This window comes from Quercus lobata, chromosome 6, assembly GCF_001633185.2.
Source record: "Quercus lobata isolate SW786 chromosome 6, ValleyOak3.0 Primary Assembly, whole genome shotgun sequence".
Classification (NCBI taxonomy): Eukaryota; Viridiplantae; Streptophyta; class Magnoliopsida; order Fagales; family Fagaceae; genus Quercus; species Quercus lobata.
Window position 1 is genome coordinate 14,800,665 of NC_044909.1, and position 13,417 is coordinate 14,814,081.

General features: G+C 34.5%; 1 long non-coding RNA gene across 1 annotated transcript; it reads right to left on the minus strand.

The window, feature by feature from the left end:
* Window positions 1–2,731: 2,731 nt before the first annotated feature.
* On the minus strand, window positions 2,732–3,479 carry LOC115993784. The gene is made up of 3 exons (XR_004093080.1): window positions 3,464–3,479; window positions 3,231–3,365; window positions 2,732–2,906 (listed from the first exon to the last, which is right to left on the minus strand). It is a non-coding gene; the product is annotated as an uncharacterized LOC115993784 (long non-coding RNA).
* Window positions 3,480–13,417: the final 9,938 nt, after the last annotated feature.

The window sequence follows — 13,417 nt, forward strand, 5'->3', positions numbered from 1 at the left end:
AAAAAATAAAATTCTAACTTGTAAAACAACTAATTATTAACCTAAATTAATTCAAACCAATAGGATAAAGAAAAGAAAAAAGTGATTGGGAATCGGAATAACAAAATACCTAAATATGCATAAAAGTCGATACAAATTTGCCAAAAAGAGAAATAAATGTGATGTGATAATTAAATCAAAAATAACCATTAACGGAAAAAAAAAAAAAAAAAAGTAGTTGAAACAATTAAAAAAAAAAAAAAAAAAACAAAATTGGGGAGAGAGGAGAGAGTATTGACCTTTTTTTTTTGTGAACAACTTGGAATGAATATGGGAGAGAGGTGGAAATGAAGTAAAAAGAAATTTATAAGAAAATTAAGATGGAAGAGTTAGGATAAAAGTATATGAAAGGTTGAAAAAAGTGAAACGGTAGAATTTAAAAAGTTACAAAGGAGAAATTTAAAAATATATAAAGGAAATCAAATAAAAAAACTTAAGAAAACAATCACTAAAAAAAAATCAAATTCTAACTTGCAAAACAACTAATTATTAATCTAAATTAATTCTGTAAAGGTGGTGTTTTGGTTCCTAAGCCCAAAAGGTAGAAGGATTCAAGCCCAAAGAGCCCAACACAATGAATTTGTAGAGAGTGGGCTTAAAAACTAGGTTTCAGTGGATCGAACAAGGCGCATAGTGGATTAAAGATAGTAAGAAAGTAAAGAAAGACAAACTCTATACAAAGAAAGCCTTCCTTGGCAAAATCCAAGGAGAGTGGTCCTTCAATATATTTCTTTTGGATTTAAATACATATTCAGTTCTTGTTGCTACAGTGTTTTCTCTACAGATTTCCTAATCCCCTTATCCCTAGAGGATCTCTCACATTATATATGCTCATTTCGTCAATCCTGGCCCTCCATTTGTTGATTATGCAGGCCACTACTTGAGTGCTTATCTCATCAGACGCTCTGCCCAATCTTTTGTGAGTTGCGGTAACCAAGACAACACTGTTCAGGGGTCTTCTCCACATAAATGTGGTCAGAGAGTTTGGTGAGGTTCAATAAATGTGGTGGCAACTACCATCCCTCCAATTATGTCAGGGCTAACCCCCTCTTTGAAGCTCTTCCTCTACAGTGTGGCCCCCCTCTAGTAATGTGTCCTTGATGTGGCTATGGCTTACCTCTCCGTCTTTATCGTTCGAACGTATAAGCTCCTCAGAATTGTATTGGCCTCCTCGGCCTTGGGTATGACACGTGGCATTATCACCTTATTAAATTTTTGTACCCCACAAATTCAAACCAATAGGATAAAGAAGAAAAAAATGTGATTGGGAATCGAAATAACAAAATGCTTAAATATGTATAAAAGTCTATACAAATTTGCCAAAAAGAGAAATAAATGTGATGTGATTATTAAATCAACAATAACAAAAATAACCATTAACAGAGAAAAAAGTAGTTGAAACAATAAAAAAAAAATCACCAAAAAAAAAAATTGGAGAGAGAGAGAGAGAGTATTGACATTTTTTCGTGAACAACTTGGAATGAATATGGGAGAGAGGTGGTAATGAAGTAAAAAGAAATTTATAAGAAAATTAAGATGGAAGAGTTAGGATAAAAGTATATGAAAGGTTGGAAAAAGTGAAACGGTAGAATTTAAAAAGTTACAAAGGAGAAATCTAAATATATATATAAAGGAAATTAAATAAAAAAAATTAAGAAGACAATGATTGGAAGAGATGAAAAATTGAACTAAAAAGACAATGGTTGAAGAAGATGAAAGGTTGAACAAACTAAAAATTGTAAAAAACTAAAAAATTTGAAAGGATGCTAATGACGTGGCATAAAGAGAGCTTTGTGTGTGTATATATATATATATATATATATATATATAGACATTGTTTGTGGTTTAGATTATTCATTGATTTTATTATTTACGTATAAATATTTAAATTAACGTAAGTGAATATGTAAATGCAAAGTTATATATAAAGTTAAAATTGTTAAAGTTGAATGTGTAAAGTCAATAAATAAGAAAAAAATGATTATGTAACCAATGACATAGCAGATGAGGTGGCTCAATATGAACGTAACAACAATAAAAGCTACGCTTTGACTTTTAAATATACTAGTCGCTAACCCGTGCGATGCACGGGCTAGTTAAATAAAAAGATAATTAAGAAACCACATGGGGAAAAAAAAATTATTAATCTATTGTCAAAGGGTCAAATGACAGTGTGGAAAACATTTCATAAATAACTTACAGCTCTATATTAAAACTAAAAGTAAAGTTTCAATCATTCTCTTTCTATAAAACATTATTGAAACTATATGTGGTTTACCTCGGTTTCAAATAGAAATTACTTGAAGAAACAACTATTTTGAATCATTATCTGAAAAAGGAGTGACATAAAAAACTAAAATAAGATGAAATTCCTCAAACATATTTCAGCATCAATGTCCAAGTTGAGCTTTATGTATAGCAACCAATTAGTCACTCCAATTGAAAGCATAATGTTTGAAAGAATCTGCCAAGTATCATATTCACTTACAATTTTCATCCACCTCCCTAAATCACTAAACTATACATCTAACTACCTTAACTTCAATATTGAATACAAAGACAGAGCCAAAATGTCTCATAAGAAAATGCGTACAATAAAGAGCCTTGAAGCCAATAATGGAAACCTGATAGAGCCAAGTCTTTTAGCAGCTCATAGCCCAATCCATTAGCCAAGTCTTTCGCCTATTTTGCAAGATCCTCACTCAATTCTCAACTACCACCAATTAAAACAAAAACCTTAAAAGTTTTAACATATTTGAATAAGGATTAAACCCAAGAAGATTGAAGCTGAAAATTGATAAGAAAGAGTAGTACCATGTGGGGGTACCTTGTCTGCCGATTAAGTCCATGAAATACAAGAAAAAGAACTGCACCCATAAAAGTTGAACGAAAAGTAAAGACCCAAATATTATAAACTGAAGAAAATAAAAATTACTTGAGTGAATTTGAAGGAAATTTTAAAAGCAACATTGCCTTCACATAACCAAGTATATGCTTTGAAAAGCATCCCAAAAAATAAAAACATATACCTGAAAGACCAGAGACAACCTTCACGGCCTTCTACTTTGATCTATCATCACATAATCTTAAATTTACACGATCTATTTAAGACTTAAAGATTCCATTTGTGGCACTATGAGATGATAGCCTACCTTAATAAATAAAAATAGAATTGGTAAAGCAAATAATACCTTCATAGATTTCATCCCATCCAGTGTAGTAATGATGTCCATTTTTCTTTTCAAATCCAAGGTTTTTGTTCTCTAAAGATTTCATTGCATCTTCCATCTCTCCAACTTCTCTTTTATGGTTATTGTCTCTGCTGCCTAATGAACTAAAAGAATATAATCAAAATATTTAGTCAAAAACCATGTTATATGTACAAAAGATTGCAAGAATTTTATTTGTATTTATTTTATTTTACCTCATCATCTTCACACAAGTTCAAAATTTCTGGTAGCACTAGACTCAACAATATAGTTGAAATTTTGTGGGTCAATCTTGATGGTAAGCTCAGCAAAGCATCTTTACATTTGCAGTAATATAGAACCTTCGAATACCTAAATAATTGTCACCAATAACATATACTTATGGGAAGCATCATGTGTGCTTGACCCCTCAAGCCTCTAGGTTGGACAGGTGAGTAGTATTTGCTTAGCACCTTCCTCCCTCCCATCCTTCAACTATTAAAACCAAGAAAATTTTCAAAATCCAACACCTAATTGTAATGTGTAAGACACAAATAAACACAAAATCATAAGAAACAATTTGTCAACAATATCCATCATTTAATCAAACAAAACACACCCACTCAGCTTATTTTTACCAATCAGCATTTGATACCAAATACCCCCTTTTTTTTACAGAGAAAAGAGTTCAATAGTGATACACATTGTGATTTCTTAGAATGCGCCAACAATTATGAACAATGGCATGATAACAAAGTCAATGTTTGGTACATATTTAGTCATATAATGTACAAACGAATAAAAGAATTGAAAGTCAAAGATTTCAAGTTTTGCATATCTACTCTTTGATTCATTGTGACTGTTTTGGTTCTCACTAAAATTATAAAATATGCAGATTGAAGTGGCTTTTCTTTCTTCTTCTCATAGTCATGCTCCAGTTCCTCCCAACACATAGACACCTAATAATTAGATAAAACATATATAAAAAATATGCTAAAGTTCCAAAGATTGGTCATTTGGTTGCATTCAGATAAAATAATAATAATAATAACGGAAGAGAGAACAAACAATCTGTGCAAGAGTATAAAACTAAAAGAGAAGAAAAACAATTTGTCCAATACCAGAACAATCTCATATACATAATATTCGACTCCATGCTTCATCCAGTTGTGTCAGATTAACAATTAATACAGTAATCTCTTCATCAGTGTTAGAGGGGACTGGTTTGACAGTAGTGAAGGGTCTCCCATAGATCTCTCTCCAACTCTCTCTGCACAACACATATTCATTACCAAAAAAAAAAAAAATCACTGAAAACTATAACAGAACAGAAGGGCCTAAAACAAAATTGGAACAGAAAATTAATAATTCCGTTGAAATTGTAATTCCAAAAACATACTTTCAAGAAGCTAAACTGCATAAAACACACAACCAACATAATATATGTTCAAATGAAAATCCCAAACTAAAATAAAGCACAATCTTCTAGTCATTTGATTTAGATTTAGAAAGCAAGTATTCTATTGCAATGATCATTACAACTTATTCAACAGATTTTAACACCTTTAAATTTAAAGCAACAAAATTAAACAACAATTAATTTGCATTTGTCAAATGACTACACTACAACATTCAAGCTTCAACAACAGATTTTAACAGTGATCAAGTAAACCATTAAATAAATAAATAAATAAATAAATAAATAAAAACTAAAACACATAAGTTTGCCAGCATACCCCCAACCCAAATTCCTCCGCCAATACCAATACCAAAAAACCCTTTCAATTATTTCTCCGCCTTTTCTGCTTCTTGGTGTTGTAGATGTCTTCAATCATGCTCTGCTTTTTCTCGTCATTCAACCTTAATTAAAACCAACAACCCAAATAGTATTAATAATTGATGAAAGTTTTTAAATAATAAAAACTTCTATAAATCAAAAGTCCTAAATTACAAAAATTTTAAAATAAGAATATAGTTCCTGTAATCTAGATTCAGTGTGTGAATACTCAACAAAGCAACCATAATATACATAACCATAGAAAAGAAAACTCAGTTCTCACACGACACAACAACAATAGCCAATAATAATAACAACAACAAAAATTCCAATAATACAAAGCCTAGAATAGCCAATACTATTTCTAAATTTAAGCGTGATTGGAATACAAAACGTGATGGGGCTACGAAAACAATTAGTATTCAAGTGGGTTGTGCTTGGAAACATAAATTTTAAAAAAAATTTACCAAAATTGCACACCTGTTAAAAGCCTGGAAACATAAATTGCACAAAAAATTACCAAAATTGATAAACGAAAAGGCTGAGAAAAGGAGGGATCTAAAAATTTAAAGCAATGCAAAGCAAGATTAATAACAAAATCAAAAACCAAACCTAACTTACCATATCGTCTCCCCAACGACCAGATGATTCACAGCGTTCATCTAGAATCGGACTCCCCCAAATCTCGAATTTCTGTAAGTTATTGGAAAGAAGTTCAGCAGTGACTTTAACTTTGGGCAATCGCAGATCTTCAAAATCGTTTTTTGCTTTTGGGTTGTGGGTTTGATATGGTCTGATTATGGTGGTTTGTGTGTTGCGATTGTTGTGGGTGGTGGAGGTGCTGCTGCCTACTGAGTTGTGGTGGTTGTGGGTGAAACAGGAAAGGAGAAGGTAGAGATTGTGGTGGTGGGACTATTTTGATGGGCGAAATGGGAAAGGAGAAGGCAGAGATTGTGGTGGTACATTGAATTTTTTTATTTTTTTATTACTCAGTTGTGGTGTGACTGTTTTGACTGAGGAAGGAGAAGGCAGAGATTGGGTTTTGTGTTTATTGGGTTTTAAAGGTTTTATGTTGCGTGAAGGTATGGTGGGACTGTTTTGACTGAGGAAGGAGAAGACAGAGATTGGGTTTTGTGTTTATCGAGTTTTAAAAGTTTTATGTTGTGCGAAATTTTTTTTTTATTTTATGTTTTTTTTTAAATATGCTGACGTGGAAAATTGTGGGAGCTTCAAAAGCTTCGGTTTTATATATATATATAGATTAGTTAAAGTCCCGTGTGTTGCACGGTTTTATCATAATCTTATAATATATATATATATATAATTTTTTTTTTGAAAAAAAAAATTACAAAAAAAATTATTATTATAAAGAAATGAATAATGAGTTTTTAACTATTACGCCACATTGTCCATGCATGCATCATGAATTGAGCTACTACTTCATATGTATCAAAGTTTGTATCTTTGTTTGAAATTTCTACCGATGGTGAAGCGAAATCAAAATATGTGCACGGGCAATCCTCTTTTTAGAAATTCAATAGTGTATAAAACTATATAGAACAAACAATATATTTTTAATTATTTGTAAATAAAAATATTAATTGTGATAACTTTTTTTAATATAATTATTATAATTAACATGTAATCATGCAAAAATTGTCATTTTGAAATTTGAATGCTTTTTATTTGATAATATTTAGTTTTTCATCATACCTACAAGGCTCCATCTCCCAAACTTATGACCTTGTATAGTGTCTTTTATCAATTAATCCAATTTTATTTTGAAGACTCTAGTCTTGATTGATATTAGGTATGTCTTCAAGGTTTTTGTTAGGTATTTCACGTCTTTGCAAATTTGCAACAGCATTATCATCTTGGTTTATTGAAGTATTCATCAAGAAGATTAATTTTACTTGGAAACAAATTTATTATTAAATAAATGTGCACAATTGAAGCAAATCTATACAAATTTATTATGTAAAATAAATGTATGACTATATTGATTAACTTCAATTGTTCATTGCTTATATGATCTGTTCGCAAGAGTAGTGTTTCTTTGTCTTTTGTTGGCTGAATCTAAAGATATTGATAGTCATAAACTTAATAGTATGTATATTTGAAAGAAAATCAAGTGCATGTAAAGTGTAAAAAAAAATACTTGCCTGTGATGGTGGTTATGTTTTCCATGTCAAACCGCTTCTTGGAGAGGGAGTGGAATTTTTTTTTTTTTTTTTTTTTTCAAACTGAGAGAGTGACATCATTTGAAAAAGAAATCAATATATAGTAGCTAAAACATTAATATTTAGAAGACGTATTTGATGCAGATAGTGTTTGCATATTCTCATTTTTGTTTAGCTGTCTTAGGCTTTATCAAATTAGGTTTGTTGATCCTTGTAATTTATTTTAATTAGAAGTGTGGGGGGGGGGGTAAAAGACAAATAGGCCCATGTTGATGTCTACACTGGGCCAGGGGCCCAGCCCAAGGAAAAACCTTTCATCGGCCATGGGAGAATCCTTCTCGACATGGATATAGCCAAGGGTAAAAAAGACAACATACCACCGGTAGCGACACTCCATATCGTTCCACAGGGCAGGAAAAGCACTAGAGTAGAAAAAGACAACGGAGAAAACTGAAACGTCTAAGGGAAAGGCTGCCATTATTGCATTCAGTGCCTTATGCCTGACACGGTCATACTTCTTTGTCCTTACAACCACTCCCAACAACTGGAGGGAGGGGCTAATGGGACAAGTACCTACCCTAAGGACTCCATTCAAGAGGAAGAAAACGACTATAAAAAGGGAGAAAAAGAGAAACAGAAAGGTGGGGGGGGGGGGAGACCCCCCAACACACGAGAGGCACCAGAAAAAGCTCCTCGAATCATGCCGAGGATCAATTCTCTTTGATAAACTCGTCCCATGAGGAACACCATGATGGTCGTTGTGCATATACTAAAACCCAGCTCTTTGGCCCACTCTCTACAAATTCATTGTATCGAGCTCACTGGTCTAAGGTCCCATGCATCTTGAACTTGGCCTGAAAAACGTGACCCTACAATTGGTGCCGTCTGTGGGAAGAGCTGGTGCGTTAGCAAGTGCAACAGCTAATCACGGTGGGATTAAGCTCCTGCTAGTAGGAGTCCATTAGGAAGACCATTGTGGCAGTAGTACAAGCTACACGAAAGCATTCCCATTATTTCCTAAAACACACCGTCGTTGTCGTAACTCAGCTTCCACTCAGGCCTACACTTTGAAGCGTTGATTACGTGGGAAAGGTTGTTAAGTGAAACGTGGTCCTAGGGGCTTCTGACGTCAAACGTGTGCCCCGGGCACTTGACAAGGGGCTAATTCTCGTGAGCCTAGTGGTCCAATCCATTAAATCCATACAGAGAGAGAAGTTGATGGCCAAACCAAAGGCCAAAAGGTCTTGCATGGTCCTCGGACTCAAACCTATGGGGAAAACTAGACACTCTAAGAGCCTGAGCCTAAGTGCTAGACAGAACCAAGGTCTTGCATGGTCCTTGACCTCAAACCTATGGAAAAATTAGACACTCTAAGAGCCTGAGCCTAAGTGCTAGACAGAATCAAGGTCTTGCATGGTCCTCAGACTCAAACCTATGGAGAAACTAGACACTCTAAGAGCCTGAGCCTAAGTGCTAGACAGAACCAAGGTCTTGCATGGTCCTCGGACTCAAGCCTATGGGGAAATTAGACACTCTAAAAGCCCAAGTGCTAGACAGAATCAAGGTATTGCATGGTCTTCGGACTCAAACCTATGGGGAAACTAGACACTCTAAGAGCTTAAGTACTAGACAGAACCAAGGTCTTGCATAGTTCTCGGACTCAAGCCTATGGAGAAACTAGACACTCTAAGAGCCCAAGTGCTAGACAAAACCAAGGTCTTGCATTGTCCTCGGACTCAAGCCTATGGGGAAACTAGATACTCTAAGAGCCTGAGCCTAAGTGCTAGACAGAACCAAGGTCTTGCATAGTACTCGGACTTAAGCCTATGGAGAAACTAGACATTCTAAGAGCCCAAGTGTTAGACAGAACCAATGTCTTGCATGGTCCTCAGACTCAAATCTATGGGGAAACTAGACACTCTAAGAGCCTAAGCCTAAGTGCTAGATAAAATCAAGGTCTTGCACGGTCCTTGGATTCAAACCTACGGGAAACTAGCAACTTCAAGAAGGGCCTAAGTCCTAGGCAGAATGGAGGTCTTGCATGGTCCTCGGCCCTCCGGCCTTATGAAAACTAACACACAATGGTGCCTTTTTGAGTGTTTAGACCAAGTACAGTCATGCCTCGGTCCTCGAACCATACACCTAAAACAAGTTAAAGCTACGAATATCATCGGAAACGCGGAAAAGAACCCTAATACCCAGCGACCCCCTCAGACAGTTTATTTCGAATTACATATCCTTAGGCGGTCACTCCGTTCGCAATACAGAACGTGCGACTGTTATCCCGGTTAGTCTTGTATAGTTAACCTATTTAAAGTCGACATTGTTGTGCTCGTCAATTTCGATAAGTTCAAAGTAATAACTCTTTATTGACGAGAGCATCGGTTCTAAGTACGGTTCGAAAGAAAAGACACCAGCACATCCATTTACAAGGTAATTATTGCAGAAGAGAAAGGATACCTAAAATGCGATAAAATCATCTTTTATTAGATAAAGAGATAGTACAATATACATAAAAGGGCTTAGACAAGCCTGTAATCATAAGCTAACTAAAAAAAAAAGAAAAAAGGAATACACGGGGACGATAGATCCTTCAATTTTGCTCTAACAATGACTAGGCAAGTCTGAATGGCACCAGTGATGGAAGAGAAGAAGAAGCGGAGGCACCTGGTCCACAACCTTACTCTAGCAGTGACGAGGCAAGTCTGGATGGCACAAGTGATGGAAGAGAAGAAGAAGTAGAGGCACCCAGTCCCCAACCTTGCTCTAGCAGCGACTAAGCAAGCCTGGGTGGCACCAGTGATGGAAGAGAGGAAGAAGAGGGGATGTCCAATCCCCATACCTGCTCTAACAGCAACCGAGTAAGTATCATTCTAGCAGCAATCGAGCAAGCATGGATGGTACTGATGATGGAAAATTTAGGCCCTCACGCGCATGACATATGGCACCGGATGGAGCTCCCAGTGCTGTCACACCAAAAATCTGATGCGACCTCCACCCGCTTCGGATTTTGGCTGAAGGAAGAAGAGGCTCCTTTCTTGCCTTGTCGAGGAGAAAAAATTTCTTGAGCCTTTGTTTCCCTTGTCCTGACCGGGCCATTCTGAATCTCGGAGATACCCAAGGCTTCTGAAGAGGGTTTTGTTCCTTCACCCTAACCCTAACTATGACCATTTCACTCCCTAAATCTTAATCACTCTCATAGTAGGGACTTTGGGAACATTTGGGGAGTTAGAAACCTGAAAAACTCATGGGTCTGCAAATAAAGGGGGACTATCTCCCACTGCACGTCTTATATAGGGGACAAATCTGGAGGCAATCAATTTGCCCCAAATCTCCAAGAAGGAATTACAAACGAGATCAATCTCGCTCGAATTCCAAAGTAGTCTTCAGCCGTTGGATTTATGTTACCTCGTGAAAGGGCCCTAATTAAAGCGCGCCTCGTGTACCGAAACGACAGGGACGTGGCTTGGATAGACTAAAAGAATGTCTCACAGCCAGGAACGCGCCTCGGACAAATGAAGAGACTCTGGCATTAATGGAAGGCAAGACTTGGCAAACCGTGACAGAGGCCCGATGTCACCAAAACCCTCCTCTCCGTCCGAGGAACCGGACAGCAGGATTTTGAGGGGCTATTGTGGAGGGGGGGGGGGATAAAAGACTAATAGGCCCATGTTGATGTCTACACTGGGTTAGGGCCCCAGCCCAAGGAAAAACCCCTCCTCGGCCATGGGAGAATCCTCTTCGGCATGGATATAGCCGAGGGTAAAAGAGGCAACATACCACCGGTAGCAACACTCTATATCGTTCCATAGGGCAGGAAAAGCACTAGAGCAGAAAAAGACAATGGAGAAAACGGAAACGTCTAAGGGAAAAGCTGTCATTATTGCATTCAGTGCCTTGTGCCTGACACGGCCATACTTCTCTGTCCTTACAACCACTCCCAACAACTAGAGAGAGGGGCTGATGAGACAAGTACCTATCCTAAGGACCCTATTTAAGAGGAAAAAAACGATTATAAAAAGGGAGAAAAAGAGAAACAGAAAAGGGGGGGAGACCCCCCCCAACACACGAGAGGCACCAGAAAAAGCTCCTCAAATCGTGCGGAGGATCAATTCTCTCTAATAAACTCGGCCCATGAGGAAAACCGTGATGGTCGTTGTCCATATACTAAAGCCCAGCTCTTTGGCCCACTCTCTACAAATTCATTGTATCGGACTTACTGGTCTAAGGTCCCATGCATCTTGGGCTTGGCTTGAAAAACCTGACCCTACAAGAAGTTTTTGCATTCATGCTTTATCTAATTAGTTTTGGAGATGGTATTTGACTTGGATTAGTATTTCAATTAAGATCAAATTCAAGTAGGATATAGTGATATACACATGGCTTAATATTTATTTATTTTTTTGATTTCATCTATAAATTTCTTGCAATTTGAGGCAACCAAAATTTTTTTTAATTAAGTTTTTATTTATTTATTTATTTTTATAAAAGATTAAATGAAGAATTTGGATTGTAATCAAATTAAGATAGAATTTGGATTGTGATCAAATTATGAATTTTATAAGAGAAGTTAAAATCATATAAACATGTACTATACTACTATGTTTCTGGTTTTATAAAAGAAAATTATGAATTTTATCCACTTAGAAATTATAGGAGAAGAAAAATATATTTATTTTTTTAAAATATCTATAAAAATTTTGGCAATTTGGTAAAGTCACTTGGCGCAACCACGGCTTCTAAGCCCAACTTAGTATTATGCACATGCTATGCACGGCTTAATAAAAAAAATTATATATAAATTTTTGAAAAAACATATTTTTTGATAATGTAATTAAAATTAATTACAAATAAAATAGTATTAATAATTTAAAAATTATGGCAAGTTTTAAATTTCAAAAAGCTCTTAGTAGTAATATATATGTGTGTGTCAGTGTGTGTGTGTGTGTGTGGCACTTAAAAATCTTTCCATTATACTTGCTAACATGTAGAGTAGTAGAAGTGCTAACCATATATGTATATATATTTCTTGCATATATAACCCAAAAAAATTCCTTAAATTACAAAAATATAAGGATCTAGACTGTAATGTAAATGTAAAAGTTTATCTATAAATTACCAATCATAGCAATTTTAATGTTGCCATAAGTGAGGAAATAATTAGCATAATATATTAAGAACAACTAATAAAAAAATGTATCAATAACTAAGATGAATTGCATTATCTAAATTTTTTATAAAAAAAATCATAACATTTAAGCAGTAATTGAACTATGTTAGTATCTAGACCTTCTAGGGTACCACACTCAAAATAAATTCAGAAATAGATAAATAAAGGTACATACAAAGAAAACAAATATTGTATTGCAATGTAAATGTAAAAGTTTAAATATGAATTACCCATTTCTAGCCATTTTGATATTGACATTTGTGTCAAGCCATTTTGATATTGCTATTAGTGAGGAAATAATCTACACAATCAATTAAGAACACCAAATCAAAAATATATATCAATAATTGAGATGTATTGCATTATCTAAAATATTTTAAAAACTCATAAAATTTAAGCAATAATTGTACTACATCAATAGAAAAATAGAAACGCAATAAATAAAAATAAAAAGAAGATAGCTCTTCTCACATAAAGATAATTCTTCTCACCGAAAAGCCATATCTTTCCTTTTGTAAATCTTCATTTAATTTTGATTTTTTTATTGATTGATTTTAGCATTCTTAAATAGCAGAGTAGAGTTGTAGTAGAGTTCTAGTTCAACTCAATCTCTATAAATAAGGAAAAAATTGAAGAGAGAGATGGACTGTAGCATGTCCAAATCTCATAAAAAAAATTATTCCTAAAAAAAAAGGTTGTATCAATTATCTAATGATTTTTTTTTTTTGGTGAAACTTAACGTATAAAAAAGATGACAAAAAAATGAAGAAATTATGTAATACGATAGAATGAAAAAAAGTTTATATCACAAAATATTAAAAAGAAAAAGTAAAACCGTGTAGAAAAAAAAAAAGTTGATATTAACTAAGCTTTGTGTTTATCAAAAAAAAAAAAAAAAAAAAAAAAGGGGAAGGGAATTTAGTGTTTTATTAAAACACTAAAAGTAGTTGAATAGAATTTTAAAATAGATCTTTAGGACAAAATCATATACTACGTTGCTGTTTTTCATGATGCATTTATTTTTGGAATTTCAATCAAATTAAGATTTTATCAACTTAAAAAT